This window comes from Eurosta solidaginis, chromosome 4 (assembly GCF_040869045.1).
Source record: "Eurosta solidaginis isolate ZX-2024a chromosome 4, ASM4086904v1, whole genome shotgun sequence".
In the NCBI taxonomy this organism is placed as follows: Eukaryota; Metazoa; Arthropoda; class Insecta; order Diptera; family Tephritidae; genus Eurosta; species Eurosta solidaginis.
The window spans coordinates 125,341,049-125,354,537 of record NC_090322.1 but is presented as its reverse complement, the minus strand read 5'-3'; the positions used below and the strand labels follow the sequence as shown (position 1 = coordinate 125,354,537).

At 36.1% G+C, this 13,489-nt stretch overlaps 1 protein-coding gene across 7 annotated transcripts in view; it reads right to left on the bottom strand.

Moving 5' to 3' along the window:
* The window catches only part of LOC137250280 (myotubularin-related protein 3), a 208,017-nt gene that overhangs the window by 142,821 nt on the left and 51,707 nt on the right, over positions 1-13,489 (bottom strand). Inside the window, exon 1 of one of the 7 annotated variants that reach the window (XM_067782788.1) lies at positions 1,207-1,415. The exons of the other annotated variants lie outside the window; for them this stretch is intronic. The gene's annotated coding sequence lies outside the window, so the exon portion shown is untranslated. Of the gene's footprint in view, positions 1-1,206; positions 1,416-13,489 lie in introns of those variants that run through there. 7 annotated transcript variants of the gene reach the window in all.

Sequence of the window (13,489 nt, the reverse complement as noted above, 5' to 3'; positions counted from 1 at the left end):
CGTTTACGTCATATATTGTTGAAATACGTGATTCGTAGTCATAGTTTTTACACGCAGACCACAAAAAACCAGAAAATTTACATCCTCACACAAAGTACCTACCAGTTTTTTATTTTATATTTATCTTAAAAATCGTTAAGGTATGCAGATCTGTTCACTATATATTTCTTATCTTATACATCCGATTATTCGGAGATTACGAACGGGATAAGATTATTGTTCAGCCCCATTCATGAAAGGTATGAAGTCTTCGGCACAGCCGAAGACAGTCCCGTTCTTACTTGTTTTAAACGAATTTAGTATGATAATGTAGTGCACCTATATGGGTCCTACAGAAAATTATACAAAAGTTTTGAATTGAGTATCTGAGGACTCGTAGATATTCCAGTATTAAGAATACAAACACAGGTGCTTTGTTTTTCTACCCGTTAAAAAGTTGTCTGCAAAAAACAGTTTGAAACCGAGATCGACTGCAATAACCCGTCCAAAAATGTGGAAAGAGAAATGAAAACACTCGTTTTGTCCTTTTATCAATAGTCCAAAGGCGAAAAAGTATTCGAATTATATTGGAAGCGAGGCAAAACGCGTCTATTGATACCTCCCCGGACGGTTTTGGTCAGGTTTTAGCAATCGTCCCCGGTAATAAAGTATCACAATTTGTTAACTAAAATTGTCCAAAACATATGGATTTTAAAGAGAGATGTAAATAAGTGCTCTTTTGAAAGTAAATAAGGATATTTCTTTGTAATTTTACAATTAAATTTTTACGCAGTTTTCGTTAGCACCTACTACACTTTTTCTGGACCTAAGAAGTACAACAGTGCCAAATAGCATCCACACAAAAAACGAACAAGAACAAGAATTTTATCAGGTGAGCGTGGCTGTGTATGTGCGCGCTGCTACATATCCTACTTGTAGACCTGTACTATGCTCGTAGTTGTGATTGATGCTTTAACAAAATTCGCTAAAGTTTATCCGACAAATTAAACAAGTACCAAAGAAGTTAATGCTGCTTTAGATAAATATTTTAGTTAGTATCCAAGACGCATTGTAAGCGACAGAGGTACATGTTTTACGTCATTGGATGTTGAAAACTTGTTATTAAAGAGAAGCATATTACATACTAAAGTAGCTACTGCCTCTCCACAAGCAAATGGACAAGTGGTATGAGTAAATAGTTTTGAAAACTATGTTAGGAAAACTTACGTCATCCATTTAACCATGCAGATTTGTCCAACAAACTTCTCCAAGTGGAATATGCCAAGGCTTCTTCTGATTAATCAATACCTACTCTTGAAAACCGTAGAATTCTATTTGGGGTGTTGTTCATCCACAAGTTGGTCATCGGTGAGATTGACTCTTCTGAATTGCTAGCTCGGCTTAATTTCGCTGTTCCCGCTAGGACGTCGAGACCTTACGTGCCTTTTCTTTTACCGCTATGTCGCCTAAACTTCGAAAAAGGTTAACCTCTGCTGATTTGGTGTGCGCGCTACAATGACCTGTAAAAATGTATAAGTATCGAATGTTCGCTTACTGCGTTAAATAGCCTGATACCTTCTAATTTGACCTGATATTTTATAGTTTGATACTCTCTCTGATTCAATTTGAATTGTTAAATGCATGTTTACTTTTTTTAATGTTAATCTTATAATTTATAAGTTATAATACTTTTTGTACAAATTTTATACTTTACCAGTCGACCGTTTTCGTTTTGTGTCGACTTTAAATAAAAACAAGTAAGGACGGGACTGTCTTCGGCTGTGCCGAAGACTTCATACCTTTCATGAATGGGACTGAACAATAATCTTATCCCGTTCGTAATCTCCAAATATTCGGATGTATAAGATAAGAAATATATAGTGAACAGATGTACATACCTAAACGATTTTTAAGATAAATATAAAATAAAAAATGGCAAAAAACCCCCTCATCTGAACGATCGTTTGTATGGGATATATATTATATATAGCTCCGATCGAAATGATTTTTACGGGAAATCTTCTATGATATATCAAAATATACATATATCACCAAGTTTCACGTTTTTATATTGGAAACTAAGGGAGAAATGGGCAAAAATCTTTCTATCTGAACGATCGGTTGTATGGGATATATATTATATATAGCTCCGATCGAAATGATTTTTTTCATGAAATCTTCTATGATATATTAGAATAAATATCACCACGTTTAACGTTTTTATATTGGAAATTAAGAGAGAAATTGTCAAACAACTTTCTATCTGAACGAGCGGTTGTATGGGATATATACTATACATAGCTCCGAACAAAGTGATTTTTTCAGAAAATCTTCTATGACATATTAAAATATATATCACCGAGTTTCACGTTTATACTTTCTAAATTAAGGGAGAAATGGCCAAAAACCTTTCTATCAGAACGATCGGTTATATGGGATATAACTATATATAGCTCCGATCAAAGTGATTTTCAGGATATCTTCTTTGATATATTAGAATATATATCACCGAGTTTCACGTTTATACTTTCTAAATTGCGGTAGGAATAACCAAAATCGTCTTATCTGAACGATCGGTTGTATGGGATATAACTATATATAGCTCCGATCAAAGTAATTTTTTCAGGATATATTCTATGATATATTAGAATATATATCACCGAGTTTCACATTTATGCTTTCTAAATTGCGGCAGGAATGACCAAAATCGTCTTATCTGAACGATCGGTTGTATGGGAGATATATGTTATAGTGGTCCGATCCTACCGGATCCGACAAATGTCTAATATAATACAAAAATACATCCTTGTGCCAAATTTCATTGAGATGTCTCAATATTTGAGGGACTAGTTTGCGTTCAAACAGACAGACGGATGAACAGACGGACATGGCTATATCAACTCAGTTCGTCGCCCTGATCAATTCGGTATACGTAATGGTGAGTTTATCTTCTATATTTCTCAACGTTACAAACATCGGACCAAAGTTAATATACCATTTCATGTTCATGAAAGGTATAAAAATAAATAAAAAAAATAAAATAAATAAATAAATAATAATTCTGTTCACAGTACTACGGGAAATTCTCCTAGTAAACTTTTATTCGGCGTAGAACAGAGGCGTGAGATAGTGGATGAGTTCACAGGGTACTTATGTAGATAATAGAATAAATGTTAATGAAACGCGTGATCTTAGATTATATTAAATGCATCTAAAGCTATTAAGAAAAAGCAGGAATATAATTTAAACGTTTTCTTAAAAAAAGTGTGAGAGCAAAAGAATAAAAATGTATATTCGGTTGTGGGAACAAACAAAAAATTCATACCGATGCTTAAAAGCCCTTACGTAATACATAAGATTTTAGGAAATGATAGATATGTGGTCTGAGACTCATTAACCGTATGATGGCGTTGTTGAAGCTAATAAAATGAGAAAGTGGCTTGTAAATAATAATAATGAGGTCGTTTCTGCTGAATAATTAAATGAGTTATGAAATATTAGTTTTTATCTGATTGTTAATTTAGTTTTTAAGTTATATGACCGGGGACGGTCTTAAGTCATGTTAGCCGAGTTGTAAACCACAATATACACCTTTACATATATCAACCGTTAAATAAATATGTTTGTAATTTATGTAAAATATCCCACTCAGCATTTAGGTGATTACATTTTGAATTTCCCTACATATCAATACAATTTGATTACTCTTTCCGACTAAATAATGAGTTATCATACAATTGAACGAAAGAAATAATCAAATATGAATACTCTTGATGATAAAAAACCGGAAATCATTTTTCGATCACTTTTTGGAATCATTTTTGAAGTCCTTCGATGATTAAATTTTAATATTTCATAAAAATTAACAACAAGAATAATCAAATATGCTTACCTTTCGATGGACAAAAACTGAATATAGTTTTTCAATCACTTTTTGGAATCATATTTGAACCAAATGTGTTTACTTTAGGTGATCAAAATTTTTTAATCATTTTTCATTCAGCTCTCTGAATCTTTTCTGACTATCTTTGTTGACTGAATAATGAATTTTATACTTGTTAAAATTATACTTTTCATTATACACACATTTTTTCAATCATGAAGTTCAGAAATTAAAGTTTTATTCTTCAAGACAAAAAATAGTGCAAATACTGCTCCTAACAAAAGATGTCCCCAACCATTTCTCCACCTTCGGCTTCCCAGAAAATACAAATCCAACCATTAGACAATACAAAGGTTGTGAACTATTTTACCCCAAGGTAAGTGAAACTCTCTTGACATATGTACCTGGATATAGCTTCAACATCCCGTACCATATCGTATTTTAAGATGTTGACGATCATAGCGGATGCTGGATGTTGTAGTCGCAGGTCTAGTTTGTTTGCGAATTACCTTTGGTTCAAATAGCTCACTTCCGCATGCTTTCTTCCTCTGATGAAATAAGATTATCGTGTAGTATCATATTTTGCATGAGATATGAAGAATAAATGCATCATAATCGCATTCAAAAATGATTTAAAAAACTCAACCAAAACGTTTGAAATATGTTCACGAATATGATCAGAAAATAACTGTGAAAAGCATTCAAATATTACTGTAAAACAATTAAAGCTCAATTTTACAAAGATATCAAATATGAACAAAAAGCGTATCGAAATATGAACCATAAATATTGGTAATAAAATATTAAATAACCAATCAAGAAAACTTTAAAAATACATGACGATAAACTCCGAAAAGATTTTAGGCCGAGCTTCTCTTCCACTTTGCGTCGTGCTTCCTTTTAATGCTTTCTACAAATTGGCGTGATGGGACCAACATGTTTCACGCCAACTCCAACCGGCATCTGCAAGGCGGTGAATTTTCAGAAGCTTTTCTTGTCACATATACACTAGGAGTGTTTTCCAAATCAATACCGAGGCTTACCCGATTAGAAAAACTTTGAGGAAGGCTTATTTCCACCACTCCTCATCCGAAACCACAGACTTAATTACGGGGTTTTATTTCCGGCTGGTTAAAAACTCTTAAACTACTAACTTTATGTCCATAATACCAATTTTATGCAGCTTAGTGAGCATTAGATTTCTGTCAATTGTTTCAAAAGCCCTCTTCAAATCTATTAACCCTGCAACTTTTCCTTAAATTATGTTCTTCTTTCCAGTTGGAGATTCGATAATTTTAGGATTATACCCTCGTAGGTACTTTATTGCTACTAAGCTCTGGTAAATTTTCACTGGAGTTTAAACGGCCACTGAAAAAACGGGCTTTATGAGGTTGACACAGTAACGATTTAATTAAACGCCTACACAAATGCCCTGGAAAAAAAAGGTGTAGGGTATCCTGGTATTTGTACAGTCCCAAAAACTGTAAAAAAATATTTTTATCTGTATTTAATTAGCGAGACATGCTCATATTGCTTTATACAATTGTTTTTGTTATTGATATTTGGGCTTACTAGTCAAGATTCGGTCTTGAAATGTTTCCCATAAGTCGCTGTGTGTCTTTGGTAGACTTTTATTTCAAACAGATGTAGTTCTTTTAAAAGGTTTTGGGGAGTGTTATTTGTGCTGATAGTTCTTTGCATAATATAAATCCGGTACTTTTCGGAAACTAGAAATAAAGGTACCAATTCGTAATGCGCCGAACAACCCTTTGAATTTGATGGCAGCTTTGATATTTTTTTGAAGTTATACTTCTTTAGACGCGTTATGAAAAAATTACGAGAGTGAAATTTTAAGATGTAACACAAAATTAACAGGTTGAAAATGCAATTTGAGTGGGACTTTCACCACATCACATATTGAACACATGTTGAATTAGAACGTACGGTGAAAAATCCTGCATTCGCTGGCGTTATTTACCTTCGGGAGTGCGTATGTATGCATGTCAGTTTTTTCATTTAATATCAACACCACAGACATACACATTTAAAGCCCCGTCACAAGGATAGTTTTTCATATAAATGCCTTTATCGCAATTTTATGCATAATGAGGTAGATTGCACGTACTTTTATGGAGAACGGCAGATTAAGCGACACTAGCACCATCTGACATGGAAAAGTAGCCAACTTCCCACTTTTGTTGCTAGCAAAGCATAGGAAGCAAAATTTGAGATTTGTTTTGGCCAATGGTGCTTTCACACTTCGCAAGTGAAATTATTTGTCCCACTCGTGGGTGATTTTCTAACATTTTCACCGTTAAATATGGCAATTAACAAATTAATGCAAAAAATGTGTTAGCAAGTTTTTTTCTTGCATAGTGAGAATTTTTATAACATTACTACGCGAAATTTGGTATTGGAATGTGCAAGGCGAAATAAACTACAATTTCTTAGTCTTAATTTCCTTTATATTTACAAACGCAACATCTTCTGTGATTGTGGCGAAGTTCCTGCCATCCATCTATATAAAAAGTTGATTGTGGCTCGCCTTTATGCGTGTTATAGTAAGTAGCGTTCCATTGAGTCATCGAGCTCCGGATCACGATCAAATCTCATTGGAACGATCAGAATCAGTATTATGAGAGTTGGCAGCACTCAACGAATGTGTACACGTAATAGGGTGCCTGTTATTTTCAACCCTTTTTCCAAATCGCTCCATAAAATTTTACTTAAAAAGGTTAAACAAATTATCAAACTAATAACTAGTATTACGTTCTTTAAACCATGCCACAAATGCGATATATTTTGGATATCAAATTTTATGGGATTTTGCACTTAAAAAAAGCTAGAGTACTAATGCTTGGCGGCCATCGTGGTGTGATGGTAGCGTGCTCCGCCTATCACACCGTATGCCCTGGGTTCGCACCCCGGGCAAAGCAACATCAAAAATTTTAGATATAAGGTTTTTCAATTAGAAGAAAATTTTTCTAAGCGGGGTCGCCCCTCGGCAGTGTTTGGCAAGCGCTCCGGGTGTATTTCTGCCATGGAAAGCTCTCAGTGAAAACTCATCTGCCTTGCAGATGCCGTTCGGAGTCGGCATAAAACATGTAGGTCCCGTCCGGCCAATTTGTAGGGAAAATCAAGAGGAGCACGACGCAAATTGGAAGAGAAGCTCGGCCTTAGATCTCTTCGGAGGTTATCGCGCCTTACATTTATTTTTTATTTTTACTAATGCTTAACAAAGGGGTCGGCAGTTAAAACACGTCAAAAACAGTCGGGAAATGTACCAAAAGAAGCGTTTTGAACTAAATAACTATCGTTCCAAGGCTGACACTAAAAATTGTACTCCTGTGGGGAGCTTTGTGCAAAAAGCAATTGCACATTAGGTTGTGGTTCTTGTATTTTTCAAATAAACAATGTATGGGTTTTCTATCATGATTTAAAATGAATACAAGGTAATTATTTTATGGCCTTAATAATTTGTTTTCAAACTTAAAGTTAATTTATGGGTGGTAGAGTGAAAAAAATATGTTAAATATTGGATGCCCTAGTGCATGTCGCTCATTTACTTCAATAGTGTCACAACTCAAAAAACATGGCTTTTGAGTTAGTAACATATAAACGTACCTAATAACATGATCTATGTTGCATAAAAAAATCTTTCTGATCAGTTAAAAATTTACCACGTGCTATACAAATGAAAATATGCCTTTATATGCGCAACTTATGGCAGTTAAATTCTTTGAATGGCTCTCCTGGAAAATTGTGTTTTTTTAGTTATGACACTATTGAAGTAAATGAGCGATATGTCTGTAAGTGCTACCAAGTACAGAAGGCAGTGTTACCATGTTGGGGCTTTTGGAGCCAAATCTAGCGCTTTTTTTTGCGTTTAGCTCCAAAAATTCCTGTTTAGTCCGTAGCTCTTTTTTTGGCCCTCTTTAAAATATTTCCCGTTTTGGCTCCAAATCTATTTCGACAATATGTTTTGTGAAATTTGTAATGTGTTTTATGTGTATCGAAGTTTTATTTTATTTGTTTTGTTATGTATGATGTGGCAACTCGGTACTCAACTTATAACAAAAACTTTAATCGATAAAATGTGTCATGCTTATGCAACAGCATCGTGTCACCTTCTAAGAGTTTCGACCCTTTAACTTCAGATTATAATAAATTTTTGTCTCCCGCACCTTATTTTCATTATACCTTTGAAGAATATATACGAATAAAAAAATAAGATAAATGTATAGACGAATTCATTAAAAGAAAGATACGTTATATATGTCATGACTTCATAATTAAATTGATAGAGCAATTAAGGCAACGCTTGCTGCACAATATAGAAATGCTTAGCAAAATAGATTTCTTTCCGATTGAAAACACATTGAGAATTGTAAAACCTCAACGGTTTTCATATTTCACAAATGAAAAAAACAAGTATAGCACTGATGAAATAACGAGTTTACAAATGCAGTGGAAAAATATCTATCTCTAAAATTGGAAAAATGTGTCTTCAACTTTAAGGTTTTGGTTTGATGTTAAAGAGTATAACAGTATAATTCCAAAAGCTTGTCGATTTTGTGCTTACATTTCTTGTGCTGCCACTAAGTAATGCTGAAGTTGAAAGAACGGGTTCAAACATGAGTTTGATTAAAAGCAAACATAGAAACAAAATGAATTTAGTTATGTTAAATTCGCTTCTGACAATAAGTGGTCTTAAACGGCTGAATAAATGCTGTCATGACTAATGAACACAAAAATGAGTGTAGCAATAATAATAAATCTTCTGAGGACGAAATAATAGATTTTGAAGTCTAAGACCCTTCATACATATTTCATGCCAGCATAAACTTGAATATCGCACAAGTGTATTTTAATGGTGATTCGTGCACCCTTAGGACGTTAAAAATTGAATAAAAAAATTTTAATTAATTTTCATCGGCCAACATTTTCGCAAGTCGTATTTTTGGCGAGCCTATAGCCGTGCCGGTATCGTAGCAGTGTGAAAAATACTGCTTACTTTTTAACGATACCTTACCGCCAAATGGCAAAACAAGTTAAAAAAAAACATAACTTTGTACCTTATTTTTTTATTTTTTTTTTTTTTAAGTTTACTGTACCTTTTTTATAACTCTATTTGTGTTTAATTTGAAATAAATGTGAAAATTTACTTTGAAAGAAATTTAGCTTTTTCTAGCCCTTTCTTTCTAGATTCTAGCCCCAAAGAATTTTTTTCTGGCAACACTTACAGAGGGTATGCTGTAAAAAAATGTCCACAAATTCGAAATTGATCCAGATAGATATCAAGATCCCAAGGTTGTTGTTGCATTTGCAAGTTGAATTTTTATCCGTATCTGGATCACGCTTCATTGGAACGCAACTGTTGTGAATGGTGAAAAATACATCTCGTTAAAATTCTTAAACAAAACTTATATTTTTGTTTTGGTATGTTTGTATGCGGCCACCGTGGTGTGATGGTAGCGTGCTCCGCCTATCACACCGTATGCCCTGGGTTCAACTCCCGGGCAAAGCAGCATCAAAATTTTAGAAATAAGGTTTTTCAATTAGAAGAAAATTTTTCTAAGCGGGGTCGCCCCTCGGCAGTGACTGGCAAGCGCTCCGAGTGTATTTCTGCCATGAAAAGCTCTCAATGAAAACTCATCTGCCTTGCAGATGCCGTTCGGAGTCGGCATAAAACATGTAGGTCCCGTCCGGCCAATTTGTAGGGAAAATCAAGAGGAGCACGACGCAAATTGGAAGAGAAGCTCGGCCTTAGATCTCTTCGGAGGTTATCGCGCCTTACATTTATTTTTTTTTATGTTTGTATGTATGTATGTACATACATAAATGCTAATGTTTGTGCACTAAGAAAATTTAATCTACCTACATATATTTAAAGAAGTATGTACATTAGACTGGGTCAATTTGTATGGACGAAAGTTAACCGGTATTGCGCCATCGATTTTTCGATAGGATTTGGGCTCAGGAAAAAAAGTTCCACTACGCATAACCAAAAAAATAATTTTCGAGCCTACAAAATTTAATTTTTTTACTTTTTTCGACTTTGATTTTTAAGTTTTTTAATGACCTACTAAAAAAATTATCATTTGATTGTAAAATTTTCATGTATACCCTGTCCGACCCAAAAATTTCCGCTAAAAACGTTGGCGATAACAGTTTTGCAAAAAAGAAATTTTAGTAGGCCATGAAAAACCTTAAAAATCAAAGTCGAAAAAAGTCAAAAAAATGAAATTTTAATTATTTCTTTGGGTATGCGTAGTGGAACTTTTTTTCCTGAGCCCAAATCCTATCGAAAAATCGATGGCGCGATATCGGTTAACTTTCGTCCATACAAATCGATGCACCCTAATATACATATATCATAAAGAATTTTTTCTTTTCAATTTTGCACATGTTATTCGTAACAAAGAAAAAACTTGCATTGGATATCAAAATATACCATATATTAGTACGAAGTCAAGAACAAACAAAAGATTTAGCAAAACAAATGTGAAAAAAACAACGATATGACTTTGCGAATTTTGTGAGAACAGATGGCGAATGTGCGAAAATGTTAGGAAATTGTTGAAGCATTTTAAAATGTGTGAGATAGCAGCAAAGGGAAGCACAATGCCATCCATACTATGAAAAGTTTATTTTGAAATTGGTAGAAGTCACTTTTTTAACTTTCTAAGGCAAGCTTGCGAAAGGGCAAGTTATCTTTTTAACTCACGAGTTAGCTTATAGGGAGGTAAACTCATGTCATTTGACAAAGTTTAAAATTAATAATAATATTAGGCCTCGACATTTATTTAAATCGTTTGTGCTTGATCTGCCAACCTTTTTAAGGTACATAACCTTTTAAAGCTTCTTACTCCATATCACGACGGAATTCAGTCACGCCACCTAGATGAGAGAGTGTCTGTCTTGCTAGAGCAAGTCATTCGTAGAGAATGTGAGCCGGCATTTCATCCTCCAGCTCACAAAATCGACAGATTTATGTATCCTATAGATTTAACCTACTCAGGTGATATCGTAGTCTTCAGTGTGATAGTTCGTAGATCCTCTCTGCTTTAATGAATGAGTTTGCCTGACGATCTCGTTGCTGGCCTGTCTTTGCCCTGGGTTTTCAATCCAGTGTTGTGTCAAAAGTTTTTTTCCCGAGTTATTTATGGTTTCCTTAGTGTATGCCGTTGTGAGTCCACAGAAGGGCTCTGGACCATAGAACGCTGATATAACGCCTTGCTCGACTAGGAAAGTTGCCTGTTCATTACCTTCATGGGGTTGTGTATCGACACCACGTCTGGGGGTTGCCAGCGCGGTTTATAGCTTCTTCAATGAAATCTGCAACATCACCTACCCGTGGCGAATCCTATCTCTTTAGCAAGGTGGCCTAAAGGGTTTAATTTGTTCATTTTAAATCGGAGATCGGAGATGGTCAGGTTACGGGGACGTACCGGATTTATGTATATATGGTAAAAAGCCCATCAACATCGATAAACCTTGGCGATGAGGTAGTAAAAACGTCGGGGAATTAAATAAGAGGTGCCACAGGGTAGTGCGCTATCCCCACTTCTACTTATCAAAGCTGTATTTCGCACCAGAAGGAGTTACTATGATTTCCTATGCCGACGACTGCGCGATAATGGCAACATGACCTGGCTTTTCAATAGTTTTCAAATAAATATCTATCTATCCATTCTAGGTGGTTTTTCACCTCGTGCGATCTGGCACTATCACCGACCATGTTTTTGTTGTTACTGCTGTTGTAGCGGTGCTTTGCACCATCCAATGGGTGCGACCACTCACTAGTTGGCATCAATGTCCTTTAACGGGATTCCAAAGAAACTTGCATGTTTCCACAGGGTTGAACCAGAGAGATAAGGGTGTTAGAGGCGTTGGTTCGACATTACAAGATGGTTGGTGTTATGTAGGGACACATCACAAGCGGGACATAAATTGGGTATGCCGGGGTCTATTCTGGATAAGTAAGAGTTTGACCTTTTACACTATACAGATCGAAGTTGAGCTGGAGTGATGCGCGTTGCCTAGGGGAGGTTGCTGTATTTACGAGTTTATGGTATTTATCTTAAAGAACGCAGTTCACCGGGTGATTCCTGTCATAATGGTCCACTTTTTCAAATCGCCTCATTTCTTCATAGTTCATACGAAAATGACATCTTGAGTTCCTCTTCAATCAAATGGTAATCAGCAGAAACTGCTTGCTCAGTATTTCTTTTCTTTATGAGGAGTATGCTCGCCTCATTATGTGGGTGATGTTCTGGGCACATAAGAAGACATCCATGCAGTGGCAGTTCTGAGCGCGGTGTTTTGACAGGACTGCAGTTTCCTCCAGTGTGTTTCTTTTAGGCTCGGGGACCCAATTGGGGCCGCGTAGCATGCAAGCGACCAGTCAATTCCTTTCAAGGTTATTAAAAGCGTTTCTTTATCTCTGTCCCAAGTGCTGCAAGAGACTTGAGGATTTTTTATGCAGCTCTAGACTTAAACGTCACACCCAATATTTTTGGATATAAGACAGTCGGTAGCGTAATGCCATCGACGTGGATGTTCAATATGGTCGATATTTGCCAGTCGTTGATTTGATAGCATAGCTCATCGATGGATGAACCGACACCTATTGCCATGACCGTGCAGCCATCGACTCAGGACACAATGGTAACTCCTTCTCGTCGGGAAGAAAGCTTCTAGGCTTATATGTTCCTGAACCGCACCAGTAACTTCCGACCACACAGACAATTTTCAATCCACCTTTTGAAACTGGGAGTAAGGGTGGAAGCTTCCAAGTCTTGCAGCAACGTTCCGTGGTTGACTGTATCAAAGGTGCCATGAATAGTTCTATGTTAGGGATCTTGATTCAGTCCACAATTTATCTGTGTGTTGATGGCGTTTAGCGCGGTGGTGGTGCTATGTAATTTTCGGAAGCCATGCCCATGATTGGCAAGCTGCCGGTTTGCGGTGAAGGAAGCATCGCGGCTTCAAGTGTCTTGCCTACTGGCGATAGGAATCTCTCCTGGCCGATATGAGTCTCCCACGTTAGCTGGTTTCACAGGCTTTAGCAGCGATACCACTCTGGCCATTTTCCAATTTTAGGGGATGATGATAAAGGTGGACAAGGACAGGTTGAACACATGTGCTAGATATTAAAATCCCTTTTTGCCAAGTTTTTTAAGCACCGGCTTTAGATGGTTTAACATGAACAATGGCTCCGATCTGCATGAGCTTTAATGGGGTAAGCTGACAGTCTCTCACTGTGACCGTTGAGCTATTTGCGGAGTTTTTTAAATCTAACTTCGACCATGCCACTGTAATTCTGGATGGCTCTCAAACGAGGCCGGGACTTTGTGATCGGATATATCTTGGCTCCCTAATTATCTCCCAGGGTGATGTTCGGAATGGCATGCTCTCCCTTAAGCCCTCGCTACGATGTGACTTATAGCATTTGCGACTTTGTCCTGAAGTACTGTCATTGTCGCCCCAATTTGAATAATCTTAAATTTATATCTGTCTTCTGGCACAATTGAAGACATGGTTGGTGTCATGTGGGGACACATTGCAAGTAGGACATACATTTTGTATGTCGGGGTGGATTCTGGATAGGTAAGAGTTTAACCT